This window comes from Balaenoptera acutorostrata, chromosome 13, assembly GCF_949987535.1.
Source record: "Balaenoptera acutorostrata chromosome 13, mBalAcu1.1, whole genome shotgun sequence".
Lineage (NCBI taxonomy): Eukaryota > Metazoa > Chordata > Mammalia > Artiodactyla > Balaenopteridae > Balaenoptera > Balaenoptera acutorostrata.
The window spans coordinates 43145874-43166532 of record NC_080076.1 but is presented as its reverse complement, the minus strand read 5'-3'; the positions used below and the strand labels follow the sequence as shown (position 1 = coordinate 43166532).

The 20659-nt window shown below is 39.1% G+C and overlaps 1 protein-coding gene across 22 annotated transcripts in view; it reads left to right on the top strand.

Moving 5' to 3' along the window:
- Nucleotides 1-20659, top strand: part of DTNA (dystrobrevin alpha) — a 390068-nt gene that overhangs the window by 171149 nt on the left and 198260 nt on the right. For all 22 annotated transcript variants that reach the window (XM_057526111.1, XM_057526112.1, XM_057526123.1 and 19 more), the window contains exon 2: nucleotides 5294-5423. The gene's annotated coding sequence lies outside the window, so the exon portion shown is untranslated. The remainder of the gene's footprint in view (nucleotides 1-5293; nucleotides 5424-20659) is intronic.

Here is a 20659-nt window from a genome sequence, read left to right as displayed (position 1 = left end):
CTTCAAAACTTCACAGAAATGAGGTGTCTGCACAGCAAGAAACAGATGCAGCCAGTCTCAACAGTAATTCCCTTGGCGCCCAGAACTTCTGCTGGGATTCTGGTGATTCTGCCCTTCTGTGCTTGGGCGGATCACACTGGATCGGAGCAGCTAGGCTGTCCCAGTGCTACAGCCTCTTTATCCTCGGAGGCTGAAGCAACAATCTCTGCCCTTAATAGGAAATATGTGCAGACATCCAAGATCTTCCTGGTTCTCAGGCTGAACTCTGTGTCAACAAGAACAAATCTTTGGAACAAGGAGGGTGCCCAAGTATCCATCCCTGTGCACTAATTCTGTCTCCAGCTTTAAAGCATCCAGAAAGGCCCATCTCCACAGTCTCCTCCCTGGCTCTGACCTAATAACCTTGTGTCTGGAGTGATTCTGATTTTAGTCCAAGGGCCATGATCCCAAATCCACTTTGCTGTAGCTTCCTGAGCCACTTTAATGTTCTTAGGCCAGTAACTAATAATCTGGTGAAATGATCTAATAAGTTTATACCACAACTCTGTGTAGGGAACAGTGAGAAAACACTGACCTTCATGTTTGCTAATTGTTCCACCATCAATTGAACAAACATTTAGTGAGGAGAATTAGTCATCATTAAAGATGATGTGCTAAAGACGATGAAGAAATAAACAAGACAGTCCCTGCCAAGTTGCATATATTCTTATACAGAGAAGAAAATTCATAGCAATTGTACGTAGTAACATGTGCTACAGAGAAGGAACACAAAGCATGGTGTGCAGACACCAAGGTCCGGGTACGGAGGGGCTAAGAGTAGAGGTGGGAGATGTGGGAGGAGTTTGATGCAGTAGATAGAGTTGGAGGAGCTTCCAGAGAGGAATCAGGCTTAACTTGTGCGGCGTCAGAGGTCTGGAGGAGACCAGTGGTAAAATTAGAGAATACTATTAAGACTGAGGGGACTTGAACCATCTAACCAGTGCTTCTTAGCCTCGGCATTGCTGTCACTTAGGACTGCTAATTATCTTCTGACGGGAGCTGTCCTGTGCCTGTAGGATGTCCAGCAACATCCCTGGCCTCTACCTACTAGATGCCAGTCTCACTTACCCTCCCTCCACCATCAGAAATGTCTCTATACATTGCCAACTGTCCCTGGGAGGTGGGGGTGAAATCATCCGTGGTTGAGAAGCACTGGTCTCAACCAATACCCTCATTTTACTAATGTGAAAACGGCAACCCAGTTAAGTATAAATGATTTGCCCAGCTAGTTAGTGGCAGAGACAAAAATAAAACCCAGGCTTCTGATCCTATTCAGCCTCCTTTCTATAACATCAGAAGGTGCTTCAAGGACCTTTCAGATCTAAGTGTTTCCTCTTCCTCCAGCCTCATTGTTGCTAGGGATCTGACTGATGCTGTGTGTGTGAACAGGGGTAGCCAGAGTCCTGAGCTCGGCCTCAGCACTGGCATGACACCCTAGCATGCCACTGGGTTTTGGTTTTTTAAATTTTATTGAAGTATAGTTGATTTACAATGTTGTGTTAATTTCTCCTATATAGCAAAGTGATTCAGTTATACATATATATTCTTTTTCATATTCTTTTCCATTATGGTTTATCACAGGATATTGAATATAGTTCCCTGTGCTATACAGTAGGACCTTGTTGTTTATCCATCCTATATATACTAGTTCCTAGCATGCCATTTGTGACTATGGCAGCAAAGAGTCACTCGTAAAAAGCAGGACCTATTTAAGTTGTTGGGAAATTATCTGAACAAGTAGTTATTGTTTCCCAAGTGACTTTGACCATTCTTAGCCACATCCCTTAATAACTGCTACAACTTAAGCCAACTGACAGTGTAAAATACCAGAAAAGCCCCACATGCATGCTTCTGAGTGCAGTGCAACGCTCCATCTTTGCATTTTTCTGGGGCGCCCTTTGCAGATCTCTGGTCTTCATCATCTGTAACTGGTCCTCAAAACACTGAACCTGCTCCCTATGACTACAGTGATCTGAAAGTGGTCTCCATCCTAACCTCTGAAGTCTAGAAAGCTGGACTCATAACACTATAGTCTCCCAAGCATAACTAAAAGAGAAGAAAAGGCTACAGAAGAGGTACTAGACAAAATCGTCTTCAATCCTCCTTTTCACAGTTAGGCAATCCTAGTTCTACCTAACAAGGAAAGTAGACATAATGCTCACTTGGGTTCTTCATTTTTTCGGAGTGAATAAAGGCCTTTGAATTTTTCCCATTGTGAGGAAATCATTTTCAGTATGGTGCAAACTCATAGGGGTAAGAAAGAGGAAACTGGATCAAATGTTTATAAGAAAAGAGGACCACAAGGTATATTCATTCATTCATGCAATAAATATTACTGCCTATTTGTTAGGCATTGTTCCAAGCCTCAGGGGTACAATTGTGAACAAAGTTCCTGCCTTCATGGAGCTTATATCCTAGCATGAAGTGACAATGAATAAATAATAAATAGTAGAAGTGCTATGTGGGTGAATATATATCAAGGTAAGCAATAGAGAATGAGGGAGGAGTACTATTTTAGGTGGGAAGATCAGTAAGGACATGAATGTGAATAAAAATGTGAATATTCACTCCAGTCTAATATTTGGTTTGCTCCCACATAACCTCGTTTGGGAGTGTATGTGCTTGATCAAATCCCACTACCACCAATGATTATCAAGCCTTTATTTAAATTGATACCATTAGTGTAAAGATTACTATCTTTTTTTGTGGTCCATTCTGTTTCTGTGTGCTCTACATTGAGGAGATTATCTTAATAAGAAAAAATCCGACCCCAGCAACTTCCATCCAAACTATAGGACTAAAATTTGACACCCCAAATGAACCAAATACTTCTTTCTCTTGTGGTGCTCAGTGGTAAGATATTGACTCCTAACTCCAATCCGGACACTGACCAAAAGCTCTTCAGGGAGCCAGATGAAAGGAGACAGAGTTTTATTTTATCCCATGACACTAAATTTTAACTTCAAGTCACACAGTCAAACTAGAATTTGATAGCTGATGTAGAATTAAATAAGTTAAAGAGAGAAAAGTATCATTTTCTCTTCCTAATCAATGTTCACATGAGAATTTTGCTTTGCAAGTGTCCACTGGGCTGCTGGGAGAATAGAGGGGAGGACGGATGCCTTTAATTCAGTGACAGTTTGGGAGGCGGCCACCCTCAGGCTCAAGACTAGAAAGAATTATGGATAATCAGTCTGCATCCTCTGAAGTGGTCTCAGGGGACAGAAGCCAAGGTGGGTAGGGATGGAGCTGCCTACCAGACAGCTGGTTTCGATCACTGCCTATGAGATACAGGCTGAGATAGGGGCCACTTCCTGTTCGAGTAGGAACAGCAATAATGAAAGCTGGCTCATAATCAAGATATCATCCAAATGGCAACTTTCACTGCAGTCACAGATCCCAGTTAAGGCGTGAAACCTGAACCTCCCTGTGGGTCCTTTCACACAGCATCTCTATCTGAGCTCATCGCCCTCCTAGTCTGTTGCAATCTGGGGTGACCCAGGGACCTGGGCAAAAACCAAAAATGCAAAACATGCTTCCCCAAATTGCCAGGCAGAGGAACAGAACCAGCCACATGATCCTAAGAGGTGCCCAGGCCTAAGGGATTTCTTGAGTGACTCTACATTGCCAGATATAGCTGGATGCAAGTTTACCTGTATGTGTAAGATTTATCATATACATATATATAGTCATACAAAATTATATAAGATGGTGTAAGATTTCCATTTATTTCCTGTTGCTCTGACTTGGAGAGCTGCATTCATGAGGGAGGGATAATATTTTTAACATATAACTTATTCCCAGATGCATAGGTCTAATTTACCCAAACCCCAAATTTTAAAAAATTAGTAGCATGTATGTTCAGAAAACAAAAAATATCTGAAAGTGCTACTGTTGTAATAATACATTTAATTCAAAGAATGCCAGTTGTATGCATGTCCCTAGAATCTAAGTACAGTGAAAGACTGTTGGGTTCTAATGTGAGAGAACAAGTGTTAATTGTGTCGTGAAAATTTCTTTATGTCCTGTTAAATAAATATAATGCAATCATGAATATATCTGAGAACTTGGATTAGAGGCTGGGGGTAGTTATTGTATAGAATTTTCTCTATGAACCCAAAAGCATAGGAGGTCTGAAGCCATGAAAGTTAAAAATAATTATGCCATTGTTTTAGATAACCTGGGCCGAAGAAGATAGTTGGGAGAGGAAAGCTAAGGGTGGATCTGGAGACAGAGGCCACCTCCCACCAGCCAGAGTACAGAGCTAGGCTCCTCTGTCCCTTCCTTTTCTGGCTTCACTGCCATCAGACATCTTCTCCGCTTTATTTGCTGTGATCCCCCTTCTCCCCATTCTTTTCCTTCTTCTGAACATGGGATTTCCTGACTTCAAATTTCTGCTGCTTCAAGCCACCTAGCACGTGGGATAGTAACATCCAGCCTGTGTGTTGGTGAAAAGAAGAAAGGGGGGAAGGGAAGGGGAAGAAAGAAGGGTGGGAAAGACTAGCTGATGAGAGATGGTGGGTAAAGCATCTGGTCACTTTCATGCAGCAGGACTCTTGGGCAAATTGCCTTGTGCGCCCAAGAGCCTATCCTTCCATTCTCATCTGTGAGTTTTCTCAGAAGGCAAGAGATTATAAAATCATTCCACCTTGTTAAGAAACACCAACAGACCATATTCTGAACTATTTACTATCTACGCCATTGCTCTACAACATCATAAAGCGTGCGGGTCATTCAATCATGTCAGGGTGCCTCTGCGGTAGCCTACGCCTGCATCTACCATTGGAGGGGATGCTGGTCTGAGGATTCTGCCTTCAACTGTAGTTTCCCTGGCTTTAGGAGAAATTATGGTGACACAATATTCCAGAAAATTACCAACTTGGAAAACAGAAGATTCCAGGTTTTCCCATTTCTGAGTTTTTAATCAACCAAAAACAAGAGGCAGTGTTAGCAGCCCAAGGTTCAAGGCTACTCTGTTACTAACCAGCTGCTTAATCTTGGACAGTCACTTTACCCCTCACCATGGTCCTCACCATCCTCCTCTGTAAAACAACTTCTGGCACAAATGTCTATTTTTTCAACATTTCTTATAGTAAATGAAAACCAAAGTTCTGAGCTGAGTATTACAAATCGTTCTTAGTGGATGAACGGATTTGTAAAACACCATATGTTCTAGATCTGCCCATTCTGTTTCTGTAATAAACATGTAAGTGTGAGTTGCTTAGTTAAATAAAAGTGTATTTTCTCATTGCAGATAAGTGAGATTTACCAGTCCCTGGATGAAACGCTTGGGAAGTCTTTAAATGCCAGAGTTGACTGCCATTTCAAAGAAAAGAAAATAGATGGTTTTGAAAAGTTCATGCTGTTTCTTCATTGAATTTTAGGTGAGTGAGTCTGAGACAAGAAATTTAAGATGGACATTGAACTATTTCCCCTTAAAGTGTTTCTCTTCCTTGCATGAAAAGAAAATGGGGTTCAATATAACCAGCATTTTATACTTTTAATGAGGTGCCAAATAGTGAAAGACTTAGTTTCTGTGCCTTTTGTTTATTTTTTTTTATTATCAGAAACCATCTTGAATGATGAGGTGTAAGATACAGAGATGACCTTGACATCTCTTGCTGATTTCTATTAAGCAGATGCGGTAATGCTTCATTCTATTCTACAGGTCATCAAGTTTTTAAATATATAACAGTATTTAGTATCAAAGTAATAAGCCAAAATGAGCTAAGACCATGTTTTAATGACATAAATGAGAGAAAAACTTAATGGTGATAATGACAGTTTAATCATTACAGGTCTGGGTGTGAGGTAAGGCTAACATTTCAGAGGCTGCCCACCGGGAGATCTCATATTGCTTAATTTAAGGTAGGGCATGCTTTAGGTTAGGTGTGATTTTCAAACTGCTGTGCACAATTAAGCACACACGTGCTCACACATTAAGCTTTGTTTTCCTGATCATGAGATAGATGGATATATATTTTTTACATCACCATACATAATTACCCTTCCATGCTACCAAAGACATGAGCGTACAAATTGGTGCTTTACTATTAGTCTGCAATATGGCACTGTCATTTCTCAGCAGAACAGAGAGGAATAGAGGAATTGAGTGGTGGTCTTATTGAGGAAATTGTGTGGCTTTTTCCACCTCCTCCTGAGTCCTGTTTTCAAAGTGTGGCTTTATTATCTACTTTAAAGAATGGTGATTTCCAGAACATCAGAATGTACCTCTGTTTACAATTCTGAATAAAACAATGCAACTGACAGAGCATTGGCCACTGTCTAAATCTAATCCAAAAAGACAGTGATGACTCCTTTCTACCTTTTATTAACTTCAAAGTGAAGGTGGATTATGTCTCATCATCTTAAGGGTGTGTAAATTTGGTTTATTGAGGTCATATGTGGAACTAAAATGGTGATTTCATTTATTTACAAGATATTTGTTGAATGTAATTCCCAGGAGCTAAACTTAATGCCCTTTAAAAATATCAGTAAATCAATTTGCCTAGTGTAACATTGCTCCGGAGGAGAAAATGAAAATGGAAAACTTATTTTCTTAACTTACTTAACTCTCAGCTTTCCACTGTGCCGGTCTGTGCCTGTTTTCAACTTCACGTCCACTCCTTGCCCTGTTTCTATTCTGCTGATTCCTTGGGGGCTGACCCCTAGAGGCTGGGTTTTCCAGCCCCAGACCCACCCGCTGTTGCCTCTAGCTTCCCCCAGTGACCTTGAACTCTGAGCTCCAGTAATGTCACCTCTTCCCTCTGTCCCTTGAGACTTGTGGGTAGTGGTGTCTGTGGCTTCCTGCTGGTACTAACCTCCAGGTTGATTTGCTATCCTCAGTTTAGCTTCTCAATTCTTCCATCATCTGTATAACCATTTTCCTGTATTAAATTCCATCTGTTTTAAATATTTAGACTGTTTTCTCTTTTCTTGGTTAGATCCTAACCGACCCATCAGTGCTTCATTAATTTCTCCCAAAATTATTGGAAGAAAAGTGAACAGGGATTACTTGCTTCTCCCAAGTAAAATAAATGATTCTCAGGAAAGGAAATTTTAAGTTAAATGTAAAGCTGGATATTTTTACACTGAAAAAAACTAACCTAATATATTTAAAGCCATATTCTAAGCTATACAATATTGCAGCATTAACTTGTTAGTGTTAATAGAGTCTTTGTCAATATTCCCATTTTGCGTATCAAATTAATGGGAAGATTTTTTAAATTCTCAGATAGGCACCAAATATGAGTTTTACTTTTCTAATATTCGCATTTCACAACCTTCTGTATGCCCAATATAAGAACTTCACAGGGTATCAGTCTCATTCCTGCATTCACATTTAAATCTCAGGCTTCAGATTTATTTTATTATGGATCTGATCACTGTCTTTCAGTAATGGTTGTTTGCTATTTGAAGATCCCTTATGGTCTGAACATTTCCCATGTCCCTTAATAAAAACTGAATATATTGGAAAGCAAAGTGATGAGGATGCCAAAGCCTTCCTTTTTTGACAGGTAAACAATTCACCGCTGCCCCACAATCGCACTCACTCTAAAGGGCTTCCTGGATATTAAAGAGGCTTTGTACTTAATCATTTTGGCACTTCACTTGCTTATTTTAAACGTGAGTGCCTCGCTATTTTCATTTCCTTCTCATTTATTTATGTAGACGTTTTCCTTTTCAATCTTTTCTCAGAGGTCATGATGACTGCTCATCTGTCCATTTTAATGTATTGTGGGTACACTCACAAGGACATGGTGTCCCTCCTACCAACAAATTTTCATCTGTTCAACCAATGTCAATGTTAAACCTGCAATGCCTAACTGAGAATCCTTTTAGACAATGTGAAAATGCGGCCATGAGCAGAATTTCTTGGACCCCTTCATAACCTAAAATTGGGAGACACAGGGATGTGTAGCTTAATGGTATGGTTTAAAATGCAGTATATAACTGGTGTTCTCACATCTTCCTTAGTTTGGTACAACACCGAAAATTCTGATCATTCACATTTCTCTCAAGTTTATGGAAATGAGGCTTTATAAAGTCATATTCAGAAAAAATAGTCTTGGGAAGAGAAATACATCCATTAATAATGCATACTACATTACACATAATTCGAATGAATTAGCAAGGAAGAAACTCCTGAGACAATGATGCAAACACTCAGCTTCTGAGAGTTTGGTACACATAAGTGGGCAGAGACTACTGAAATCATCTCACTAACTTCGTAATACTGCCTGGTGGGTCAAGGGGAACACCCATCATAAGAGATAACTCAGGCTGAACATACCTTAATGTCATATTGGAGGAGGGGGTAGGAGAAGTGGAATTATTAGTCCTGAAACTAATGAGCAACATTATGAATAGATATTTTAAATCACTGGTGCCCAAAGAGTTGTAGAAAGTGCTTTAACCAAGGTATAGCCGTAGTACTTCTGCTGAACCACAGAATATGATGTTGGAAAAATCAAGTGCTATCCATCTGTTAAGAGAAATCATCTGTTATCCTCATCTTTGTGTTACCAAGTCCAAGCTTTTACTGCTCACTGCACAACAGGCCAATAAATTGAAAAACAAGTGATTGGGACAAGGAATAATGACTTTATTTGGAGAGCTGGCATACCAAGAAGATGGTGGACTCATGTCCCAAAGAACTATCTTGCCTGAGTTAGAATTCAGGCTTCTTTTATACTAAAAGGGGAGGCAGTAAAGTCAAACATTTCTTGGTTCTGGTCAGTCAGATGTGTTAATTTCTTCCTCCCTGCAGTCATTCACAGGTGGGCCTAGTCAGGATGTTTCCTGTGAGCTAAACAAAGGTATCTTAGCTTAACACTCATTACCTGGGAAGAAGGGTTCCCAGAAATGGGCCATTATGTATAATTTAAGCTTATAGACAGCATCCTTTTAGTGATTAACTTGTAATAGTATACAAAAGTTCTTCCCTATTATGTTTGCATCCCTGGAAACAAGCACAGTGCTTGGCACACTGTATGTAATTTCTAAACAAACAATTGGTGAATAAGGACATAGGCACAAAGCAATTGCTGGTTAATGCTTACTGAGTTCCTACTTTATACCAAACACTGTTTTGTATGAACATATACTTCATTTCATGTTTAAACAAATCTGTAAGTAATATTATCATCTCCTTTTTTAAAGATGAGGAAACTAGGGCCCAGGAAGGTTAAATCACCTGCCTGAGGTTCAGTAAGTTGGGGTGAAAATTCAAATCCAGGCAGTCTGGCTTAAAGCCTGAGCACTTAATTATTATGCTGCACTGTCTCTTGTGTAATATAGTCATCAAGTAACTTTAAAACACAGAAGCAACATTGTTTATTATCTTAAAATGCATGTCATTCTAGAATAAACCTGTATTAAGAAATCTTGCTCAAATGTCTAACAGCCTCACTTTGAACACAAATTCCCTCTTTTCAGTGTTCCTAATCTCCTTTCCTTTTAAAACATGACTGCCTGAATCAACTTCCTAATTGACATTCAGATCTCATCATTTCCATTCTTTCTTTAATGGTTTGTCCTGATGTTAATATTTTAAAACCCTATTGCTCTTTCATGCCATTTGCTTAATGGAAGAAGGTACAATCTTGAGCAGCAAGTTACTTAAGCTCTCTGAGCTTCACATTCCCCACCTGAAAAGATATATCTAATTTGTTGTGAAGACTAGAAAATAATATCCATGAAACAACAAAGTACAGTTCCTGGTATGTAATAGGTACCCAGCAGAACAGCAGCTGATCTAGTTAACCTCACCCACTTCAATCTCGAAGCCAGTGTTGGCTGCCCCATCAACTGCAGAGCAATATCTGCCTCCTGCATTCCTTAGCATGTCATAATAGAAGCACAACAGACCCCTTGAGTCTCAGCACCTGCCTTTGTTCCTCATCAGTTGACCTTTGCTAACATGGGGATGATCTGCCTTCTCTGAGCCATGCTCTTTGTGCCTTCACTTTTGCTCATGCTGGTTCTTCTGCCTAGACGTTCCTCGCATCCATACCCCACTCCAAATCCCCCCTCACTCACAAGCACACATGCACTCTTCAGAGACTTGGAATATCTTAGTCATCTTTCAAGATCCACCACCTCTATTGCTATTATGGGTTCAGTGAAGTCATTGATGAACTCCTCCTGGCTCAGCAGTTATCAGTCCTATCTCTGAATTCACATAGCCCTTTGGGCCATTTCTAGGAGATCAGCTCCTATTGTAGACAAGAGAAAGAAAAGCCATCTCATTCAGTCACTCACAGTCTCATGTAATTCCTCATGTTATCTGTCCATCTTCCCTTTGAAATTTTCGTCAAGGACAAGTACCCAGTTTTTTGGTTAGTACTTGAATCTTCTTTACCAAGCTCAGAGTAGTCCTTTTTGGTTTTGAATGAAGCATGAAGGGTCATATTTTGAGAAAAGTTTGAGTGTTTTTAGTGTGGTGAAGATTCTAATACTTCGCCCAGCCATTACAACAAAAGGGAAGCACTCCATCAGGGGAAAGGGGACCTTATAGGGAGGATCTGTACCATTCTGTGCCAAGCACCAAAGCAGATGCTCCACAAACATTATCTTATTTAATTTTCATAACAACCCTTCAAATTGCCTATTATTTCCCTTCTTATTTAGACAAAAACTAGGATTCCAAGAGTTAAGGTAAATTGCTAATGTCATATTTCTGGTAAGTGGCAGGACAAGAATGTTAAGTCATATCTTTCTACTGCAGCAAACTGCCACTCTAAAAGAGCTTTCCAGTTTAATCCTATAAGAAGAATATGTTTGTAACATAATGCTAGAATTTTCCATTTAAAATATTCCCTGAGGGTAAGCTGTTTATAAGTCCACAAATCTTTTTTTCATGGCAAATAAGTTTATGTTTAGGTTGATGCTAAAAATAGCACTATTTCTGTTCAACAAGAGTTTAAAAGATATAGCACCTTGTGGTTCTGACACCTATTTGTGCAAAAACCTCATTTATTAATGTGAGCGTAAGCCTGGAAGTGATGTCTAAAGCTGTAGACTGATAGAATTTGGGGGCTAAATGTTATGTCAAATCACCACTAGAACTGGGGACTTTTTAAGGCAAGGATTTCTCTTCCTTTTTTCTCCTTAAGAATATTTATGAAATGAATATTTATAACTAATTATGAAAGGATTTGTATTGGATGCGAAATAAAAATGTCTCTAGATATAATGACACTATTAGCACTTCTTAAGAGAGTACATAAACTTGTTTTGAATTTTTTTAAATCATATGATTCAAATACCATGTATAATATAAGAATAATAACTGATATGAAATAAAACTCCAAGTTTTCAAAAAAGGAAAGACAAATATGATATCACTTATATGTGGAATCTAAAAAATGCTACAAATGAACTTATTTACAAAACAGAAATAGATTCACAGACATAGAAAACAAACTTATGGTTACCAAAGGGCAAAGGTGGGTAGGGATAAATTAGGAGTTTGGGATTAACATATACACACTACCATATATAAAATAGGTAAAGAACAAGGATGTACAGTATAGCACAGGGAACTATATTCAGTATCTTATAATAACCTATAATGGAAAAGAATCTGAAAAAGAATTTATATCTACACATATATATGTATATAACTGAATCACTTTGTTGTACATCTGAAACTAGCACAACATTGTACATCAACTATACTTCAACCAAAAAAAAAAAAGCAATCCTCTGACTTTATTTTAATTGCAAAAATCAGTATCCAGAGAAGGGTTCCTTCTTTTTGTGAAAAATCCTAATGATTCTTATGCCACATTTATACCTATAATGATCATTCATTTATTCATTTGTTCTTTAAATATATATTACACATCTCTTATGTTCCCTGACCCTGCGCTAGGAACCTGGTAGCCTGAGACAAATAAGGTATAATTCTTCCGAGTAATATTCTAGTTAGACTTGCCACAGATTATGTCTTAGCACTGTAGAATTTCAGCATCATAGGGGATATTTTAGATTGTCTAACCTAGACCCCTGTTCTTGTCCGTTCAGGCTACAATAACATAATACCAGAGACTATGTAGTTTATAAAAGTTGGAAATTTATTTCTCACAGTTCTGCAGTCTGAGAACTACAAGATCAAGACACCAGCATGGTCAAGTTCTGGTGAGGGCCTATTTCCTGCTTCATAGCAGGTGTTTTGTCTCCTGTCCTTATATGCAAAAGGGGCTTAGGAGCTCTGTTAGGCCTTTTTTATAAAAGCACTAATCTCATTCACGAGTGCCCCACCCTAATGACCTAATCACCTCCTGAAGTCCCCACATCTAATACCATCACATTGGGCATTAGGATTTCAACATATGAATTTTGGGGGGGACACAAACATTCAGACCACAGCAACCCCTTAATTTTATATTGAGGAAGTTGAGACCCAGAAAAGTTAAGTAATACCCCCAATATCAGCAGCAAAGCCACACTTAGGACCTATCTGAGTCTCTTACCACCTAGCTGCTCTCCTCCATGAAACAAACAGGCCAATATTCCTATATTCTTGATTTTATTTTCCCCCAAGAGAAGTTTCCACATGTAAGGTGAGGACTGAGGAAATAAGCTTGATTTGGGTTTTATTTATAATACATAGAAGTAGGGTTACTATTCAGCAAGGACTTACTGAGAATTAACTAAATATCAGGAGCTTTGCTAGGTGCTGGACATCTGGCTAAGCAAAACCAGAAATGTCTTCCTGGTCCACATCTTGCTTACTGTCTTGTGTGCATGTGTGTGAAACCGCAGCATAAAAACCCTAAATTGCCCTTCAATGGGAATCTCAAAACAGTCCAACTGATGGCAGGCATAATGTGATGCCAAAAAATGGCAACTAAAGTGATTGTAACATATTCACTGTAAAATAATGCAGTCCCTAAGTACATTATATATAAAAACAAAAAGATACTTGTCTGTGTCTTTGGCTTACTGCTGTTATATGGATAACTTAACATTCCAGAAGTGAAAAATAAGTTTTTAAAAATACGAGCATATGTGCTGTGCTGATCTTTGAATAATATAAATATGTAATATCTTAGAAAAATAAGAATTCTATTCACATTTCCAGATTATATCCCTGCCTATTGGGTTACCTTTTGTTGGTTGATTTTCCCCGAAGTTTGCAGAATGCTATTTATCTTTACATAAGTATGATTTGAAAAATTGTGATCATCACAAGAATGGATGGAACAATGTTTTCCTGTCAAAAAAACTAAGGATTATGATGTTTACAAAAGTCAATAACAATGTGCTTTAATGCTAGTATATTCTTATGAGTGACTGTTTATTGTTTTAGCTTGCATTTTAATCATCAATTGATTTTTTTGTAACTTTCAAAATCTGACTTTTAAATCTGTACAGCGTTTATTTTAGCAAAATCTTAAACTGTGAATCTGATAGTTCCAAATCATCAAAGCAGTTGAATAAGGTAGTTCTCTATTCTGTCAATTCCTAACAATTCTGTAACCATGAGCTAGAAATTTTACTGTTTATGTATCTAATATGCTTTCAGACTCAGATAAACACTTGCCATAATCTTTCTTCCAATTCTAGGTGCATAGATAAGTAAGGTGGCTGTCTTTTTCTAAAAACATGTTTTTATCATTATACCATTCCTTCCTAATATATATGAACAACTCCTAGAACCACATGGTTTCCTTTCTGAAGTTGAATTTCTTCCCAGAGTAGTAGCAGCCACAAAAGGCACATAGGGGGAGAAAAAAGCCTGCCACTATCCAGATAAGACTACATTCTTTTTTTTTTTTTTTTTTATAGAAGTGTAGTTGATTTACAATGTGCTACTCTCTACTGTACTGCAAAGTGACTCCGTTATACACATAGATCCATTCTTTCTTATGTTCTTTTCCATTATGTTTTATCCCAGGATATTGAATATAGTTCCCTGTGCTATACAGTAGGATCTTGTTGTTTATCCATTCTAAATGTAATAGTTTGCATCTACTAACCCCAAACTCCCAGTCCATCCCTCTCCCTTGACAACCACAAGTCTGTTCTCTAGGTCTGTGAGTCTGTCTCTGTTTCATAGATAGGTTCATTTGTGCCATATTTTAGATTCCACATGTAAGTGATATCATACGGTATTTGCAGACAAGACTACATTCTTACCATTCAGCCGTAGCAAATGAGCCTCTCATGACCTCAGTTCAATAGGCCCCCTGATTTAGCGACACCCCCCCCTCAATTCATATACCTCCTACACAGCCGACAATGCCACCTTGAGTAATATAAAGCATGCCACCACCTCAAACCCTGCCACATTGCCACAATACTTTGAATTCTCTCTTGGCAAGAAACTTTTGCAGACATTAGGCACAATGATAAGATAACCCTAATATAAAAACCTTCCTAGTTTCTCCTGGAGTCTCCCTTCCTACAGTACAAGGAGTGAAAGGGCCTGAGAAGCAGGGTTTGTAAACCCCTGTCCTAAACTCAGTTCTTAACCGGAATTCCTCCAGCCGATAAAATGGACTCTTGAGATTTTCCATATCATCCAGCTCTGAGGCTGTGCTGTGTAGGGCTGTCCCCTTGTAAGCACGAAGGCTTTTCAGGAAAATAGTATTAATCCACTTTCTGAAAGATAGTAAAGGCCCTCCTCGTATTTTGTCTTACATAATAACAGAGATAACCGTCTAGTTCAGCTCATGAGTGCCTTCTCATTAAAATCCTCAGATCCCTTTCATACTCACACGTAGAGGCCATGCTTAATGTATACTTACTGCAATGAGCTGTGGTTGCCTGGTAACCAGTGGAGGTGTATCCGAGAGTCTGAAGAACATGAATGAATAACTGAACCATTGACATTAGTTTCAGCTGGGTGACCCACACCTTAATTCTACACTAGCCGTCCCAGACATTTCTGATGGGCTGGTGGAACAGGAGCTTTCTCAGAAGTAGCTCATTAAATCATGAAAGTGAGAATTAGCATTTAATGTAACGTTCCTTTCTGTGGTCTGATGGGGGTTCAGAGAATGACCATAGAAGCAAAGAGACTGGATCCCAACATCTTTGATATAGTTTTTACAGGATACAGAATGAAATGTCTACTAGGGCGCACGCTCTCAAACAGCTTTTTCTGAATGCTTGTGATTCTGTTTGATCATTTGGGGAGGAAATTATTTCAGCATTTATTCCACTCTTTGATAATATTACCTTTTCCAAGTTGAATTTTTTTTCTTATAGTTTTTATTTTTTCACCAGCTTTCCTGAGATATGATTGACAAATAAAAATTGTATATATTTAATATACAATATGATTTTTTAAAGAGGTACAATATGATGGTTTAATATACATATGCATTGGGAAATGCTTACCACAATCTAGTTAGTGAATACATCCATCACCTCACAGAGTTACTGTTTTTTTGTGTGTGTGGTGAGAACATTTAAGATCTACACTGTTGGAAACAGACTCACAGACATAGAGAACAGACTTATGGTTGCCAAGGGGGTGGGGGGATGAGAGAGGGGTGGGCTGGGAGTTTGGGATTAGCAGATGCAAACTATTATATATAGAATGGATAAACAACAAGATCCTACTGTATAGCACAGGGAACTATATTCAATATTTTTTGATAAACCATAATGGAAAAGAATATGAAAAAGAATGTATATATATGTATAACTGAATCACTTTGCTGAACAGCAAAAACCAACACAATATTGTAAATCAACTATACGTCAATAAAATAATTTTTTTAAAAAAGATCTACTCTGTTGGCAAATTTCAAGTATACAATACAGTATTATTAAATGCACATTAGATCTCCAGGACTTATTCATCTTATAACTGAAAGTCCAAGTTGAATTTTTAAGGATTCATTTCTCCCCCTGTTGAAAGTCCATTGTTTTAAAAAGCAGCACAGAAGCAAGGGGAAAGTGGACTTTTAGCTGTTGGTGAAATTAACCCATAAAATAAAAAATACCTGATAGATTTTGAAGAAAACACCACCAACAACTCAAAGGTCATCCACATAACGCCATTCTGTTCTAACTGGGCTGCTTTCTTGTATGCCTGGGGACCCAAACCCCAGGGTAAAATACTGCCCCTTGAGTATTTTACTCAAGTAAACAGGAGAGGGGACATTCCATTTTTATGAAGACAGCAATTACTAAACAATTGAGTTGAAAGCAAAATTAGAATGAATTTTTAAGGGGAAAAATCAGACATCAAGGAAATGCTAGCGTTGGAAAGCGATTCGGCCATCAGACCCCACCCTCACATCCTGCTATTCCTTCACGTTCCCGTGCCCATGGAGAGGGAAATCTGAAGTACACCAGACAAGATACACACTTCAGTGCTTAGAAAGAAGGATGATTTTTTACTCAAATAGGAAAAATGTCACTAGTCATAACAAGGCCATTTGTGTGGACTGTGTCCTATATATAGACAGGACAGAAAATCATCTACCTCTGTTTCTGAAGAGGTGTACAAAGACCTGCCCACCTGACTCTAAAGCAATGGTTCTCAGCCAGGGGCCTGAGGGTGTGGAGGGCTATTAGCATCTAGTGAGTGGAAGCCAGGATGCAGCCAAATGTGCTACAATGCTCAGAACAGTCTCTTAAAGGAAAGAATTTATCTGCCCCCAAATGTCAATAGTGCCAAGATTGAGAAATATTAAGAGCCACGGTTACAGTGTACCAGGCTCCACATTAGGTACTTTCCGTATGTTATCTATTTAATATTCACCACCATTCCACTAGCTAGGTACTAGTATCATCCTCACTTTTAGATGATGAAATTGAGGCTCAGAAGGTTAAGAAAGTTGCTCAAGACCATGCAGTCAGCAAGGAGTGCACCCTGAATTCAAAGTAGACGAGATTCCAAAGATCTGCTCCTCTCAGCCCACTATGCTCCTCTGTTCAGAGTACCTATATCAGCCGCCTTCTGTGCTCTGTGAAAATACGTGTCCAGAGGGTCCCTATTAAAATGCATGTGTGTCATCTGGGCAGGCTGACAAGATGGTGAATCATGGCTATTCGTCCATCCCCACGGTCTAGAGTGAATTGCCTGGGTGCTGGGGATGTGGACTGGACCAGAGAAGGTGATGATGTTAAAAGGGGAGACAAAAGGTTCCTGAAACAGGAAATTTCACTTTAAAAAGTCTCTCTTTGGAAGATAACTTTGGTGGGGAAGATGGGATCCCAGGACAGAACTTGGGGTATAGAAAAGGCCAACTGTGCACCGTAGATCTGACGGTATGAAATAGAGTATCTGAGGAAGCAAGCATCTCGTTCTAAAGGAGATGACAGGCTAATTTCTCCTGTTGCAGAAGCCCCCTGGCCTCTCCCTCAGTGAATCTGAGCTACCAGAAGAGGAAGGGCAGCCGTTAGGCCGGGGCAGGGCAGCACCCCTAGGAAATGTCAATAATAACCAGACAGGAAGCAAACAATTCACTTTAGCCAACACTTGGAGAAGAAAGCTACATCTGTAGCAAGTGAAAAGAAAACACAGTTGTGATTCACAATTCCCTCAGCCTAGTCCTTCACACAATCTAGCATCTGCTGCTTTTCAGGACTTCCGGGATGGCCGGCTGAGTCCTGTACTTTTTCAGGCTCTTCTTGGGCCTTAACTCACCACTCACTCAGCCTGTGCACCAGCCATACAGAATCATTCGCTGTTTCCTCATCCACCAAGTTTTTCTTTTCTCCCTGAGTCTCTTTTTTTTTTTAAATAGCAATCTTTTATTTATTTATTTATTTTTATATTTATTTTTGGCTGTGTTGGGTCTTCGTTTCTGTGCGAGGGCTTTCTCTAGTTGCAGCAAGCGGGGGCCACTCTTCATCGTGGTGCACGGGCCTCTTCACTATCGCGGCCTCTCTTTTTGCAGAGCACAGGCTCCAGACGCGCAGGCTCAATAATTGTGGCTCACGGGCCTAGTTGCTCCGCGGCATGTGGGATCTTCCCAGACCAGGGCTCGAACCCGTGTCCCCTGCATTAGCAGGCAGATTCGCAACCACTGCACCACCAGGGAAGCCCCCTGAGTCTCTTTTTTTGAGTGAAGAGACCTTTCCTAGAAATTCCATTTATTAGTTTCCTAAGGCTGCTCTAACAAATTACCACCAATGAGGTGGCTTAAAACAACAGAACCGGGGCTTCCCTGGTGGCGCAGTGGTTGAGAATCTGCCTGCCAATGCAGGGGACACGGGTTCGAGCCCTGGTCTGGGAAGATCCCACATGCCGCGGAGCAGCTGGGTGCGTGAGCCACAATTACTGAGCCTGCGCGTCTGGAGCCTGTGCTCCGCAGCAAGAGAGGCCGCGATAGTGAGAGGCCCGCGCACCGCGATGAAGAGTGGCCCCCACTTGCCGCAACTGGAGAAAGCCCTCGCACAGAAACGAAGACCCAACACAGCCATAAAATAAAATTAATTAATTAATTAATTAAAAAAAAAAAACAGAACCTTATTCTCTCGTAGTTCTGGAGGAGAGAACACTGAAGCCGAGGTGCTGGCAGAGCCATGCTCCCTCTGGTCTCTAGGGAAGAATCCTTCTGGGCCTCTTCCTAGCTCTGGTGGCTCCAGCAATCACTGGAATTCCTTGGCTTGTAGTTGTGAGACTCCAACCTCTGCTTCTGTCTTCACATGGTTTTCTGTGTCTGTGTGTGTCTCCAACCTTTCCTCTTTTTTTTTTTTTTTTTTCCAAGAGACAGAGATTGATCATTCATTTATTCAACAAGTATTTATTGAGCATTTACTATATGACAGCACTCATATAGGAACTTGGGATAAATCATTGAACAAAACAGATGCATATCCCTGATTTTGTTGAGTATTCCTTCTAGTGCTGTGTGTTGAAGACAAGATCAAATCTTACTTCAAGACAATCCTGGGCTTTCCAGTCTTGTGTTGATAAATTATTAATTTTGTTTAAATGAGTTTGTATTGTGTTTTATCATTAAGACCTAAAATGACCCTGCCTAACACAGGCAGTAATAGACTTAAAAAATATCTGTGTTGCATGACATGGTACTCTTCCTTCTTTACTAATTGTGCCTAGCTGAAATTTAAGAGTATCCATCAATTTCCAAATTCAGAAAGGTACCCAATTATTTATCCTTTGTTCCTTCAAAAAATATTTACTGAATAGCTACTGGAGCTGGGATGAAATTGGTACAGAGTTGAGTAACTTCTCTGCAGAGCTTACAGTGTGTCAGATGACAGATATTAAACTAATGAATACCAAAATATATTTATGTTTATATAACATTTCAAATCATGATATTGCCATGAGAAAAGTGTCATGAATGAAAAGAATAGTACGTCACAGAATGCCAGCGGAGAGATTAGCATAGGCATGCTGATCAAGTAAGAACAGGTTAAGGAACACTTAAACCTGGTTTAGTGAACTTGACAGATGATTTTTTTTTTTCACAACTCACACACACTCACTGTATTTTATTTTTACAAGAGATAAATAAACTGACACCAAGCATTGTAAATGGGTGACCACAACAAAAGCAACAATGAATGCAATTACCAAACACGAAACACACGCATACTATGTCATAATATTGACATTCAGGCCAGTAATCCTCCACTGTAACAGCTCCTTTACTTTGCAGTGAAAATTGATTTGTATATTTTTTGCCTCTGAGTCCTTGTGGGATTTTTTTTTTTTTATTCAAACAGAAAGTCACAAAAACTATAATCATCCTCATCAGTTCACTCAGTCCCATGTAATTAATTTTCTTTTTTCATCTTGATCTTTTGTTAGCACTTTTATGAATTCATCAGTTTTCCATTAGAGTTCTGAAAATGCTTATTTATTCAGTTCAGCAGTATAGTCAGTTACCAGAAACCTGAACTTGTCAGAGTCTTTTCCATGAATTCCTTGAAGATGAAACCCTTTTATGGGAACATTTTTGCGAAAGCATCAGAGTACACCCAGAACTGCCTGTAAATGACAAAAGACTTAAAAATGACCACGGATGAGATTTGATGAAAGTACAAAATAATGCGATTGACAAGGAAATTTAGTTATTTCTGAGATATACATTTTGAAGTAATAACTAGAATTATGACTTATAACATTATACCAGAACATATAAGATTTTTAGAAATTTCATGTAATGCCTGAAACATTTATATTAACATATTTCCATACAAATAACCCAAAGAAAGTTTAGTATTAGTTGTTTTTTTGTTTGTTTATACTGCAGGTTCTTATTAGTCATCAATTTTATACACATCAGTGTGTACATGTCAATCCCAATCGCCCAATTCAGCACACCACCATCCCCACCCCGCTGCGGTTTTCCACCTTTGGTGTCCATACGTTTGTTCTCTACATCTGTGTCTCAACTTCTGCCCTGCAAACCGGTTCATCTGTACCATTTTTCTAGGTTCCACATACATGCGTTAATATACGATATTTGTTTTTCTCTTTCTGACTTACTTCACTCTGTATAACAGCCTCTAGATCCATCCACGTCTAAACAAATGACTCAATTTCGTTCCTTTTTATGGCTGAGTAATATTCCATTGTATATATGTACCACAACTTCTTTATCCATTTGTCTGTCAATGGGAATTTAGGTTGCTTCCATGACCTGACTGTTGTAAATAGTGCTGCAAAGAACAT